Genomic DNA, 1,675 nt, shown 5'->3' with positions numbered 1-1,675 from the left:
CTTCCCTGGTTTTGGTATAAGGGTTATGCTTGCTTTATAAAAAGTGTTACAAAGTTTTCTGTCCTCTTCTATGTTCTGGAATAATTTGGGTAGAATTGGTGACAACTCTTCCATGAATGTTTGGTAGAACTCACCTGTGAAGCCATCTGGGCATGGACTTCTTTTAGTTGGGAGTTTTTTGATGACCTGATCAATTTCTTCTTTTGTTATAGTTCTTTTCAAGTTTTCTACTTCACTCTGTGTAAGTTTTTATAGGTCATGTTTTTCTAAAAATGCATCCGTCTCTTCTAAGTTTTCGAATTTGTTGGAGTACAACTCTTCATAGTATTTTGCTATTATCCTTTTGACTTCTTTGGTTCTGTTGTGACATCGCCAATGTGGTTTCTAATGTGAGTTATTTGTGTCTTCTCCCTTTTCTCATTTGCTAGGTTTGCCAATGGTTTGTCAATTTTATTAATTCTTTCAAAGAACCAGCTTCTTGTCCTGTTGATTCTTTCTATCGTTTTTCATCTCATTTATTTCTGCTGTTATCTGTGATAGGATAATATCCATGAGCCTACAGGGAAGACCAGTTAACACCACTACTATTCAAATTTATGCACCAACCACTAAAGCCAGTGAGGATGAAATAGAAAAATTTTACCAAGTTATCAATCTGAAATTGATCACAAGATCACATGATAGAATTCTGTAAAACCAATGATTTTTTTATTTCAAATACCTTCTTTAGAAAGTATAAGAGACTATTATACACATGGACTTCACCAGATGAAATACATAGAAATCAAATTGACTACATCTGTGAAAAGAGATGATGGAAAAGCTCTTTATCAGTGGTCAAAAAAAGGTCAGGGGCAGATTGTGGAACAGACCATCAGTTGCTCATATGCAAATTCAAACTGAAGCTGAAGGAACTTAAAACAAGTCAACGAGAGCCAAAACATGACCTTGAAAATATCCCATCTGGATTTAAAGATCATCTGAAGGAAAGATTTGATACACTAAACACTAAAGACTGAAGACCAGAAAAGTTGTGGGATGACATCAAGAACATCATATAGAAAGAAAACAAAAAGTCATTAAGAAGACAACAAAGAAGGAAAAGATCAAAATGGATGTCAGAAGAGACACTGAAACTTGCTCTCCAGCACAGAGATGCTAAAGTAAATGTTAGAAATGAGGAGGTCCAAGAACTGAACAGAAAATTTCAAATGTCAACTCGAGAAGACAAAGTCAAATATTACCAAAAATGTGCAAAGATTTGGAGTCAGAAGACCAAAAAGAGAAGAAAATGCTCAGCATTTCTTAAGCTGGGGGACCGGATTTAAAAATTCAAGCCTAGACTTTCATTATTGAAGGATTCTCTGGACAAATTGCTGAATGATGCAGAAAGCATCAAAAGAAGATGGAAGGAATACACAGTCACTGTACCAAAAGGAAATGGTTTATGTTCAACCATTTCAAGAGTTAGCATATGATCAAGAGCCAATGATACTAAAGGAGGAAGTCCAAGGCACATTAAAGGAATTGGCAATGAACAAGGCACCAGGAATTAAAGTTTTACTAAAGATAATACAGAAATGGCTGCAAGCATACATTGACAGAGAACTTCCAGAGGTTCAAGATGAATTCAGAAGAGGCCGTGGAATGAGGGATATCATTGCTGATGTCTGGT

Source organism: Chrysochloris asiatica, unplaced genomic scaffold (genome assembly GCF_000296735.1).
Source record: "Chrysochloris asiatica unplaced genomic scaffold, ChrAsi1.0 scaffold00002, whole genome shotgun sequence".
Taxonomy (NCBI): domain Eukaryota; kingdom Metazoa; phylum Chordata; class Mammalia; order Afrosoricida; family Chrysochloridae; genus Chrysochloris; species Chrysochloris asiatica.
Note: the sequence above shows the minus strand (reverse complement) of the source record.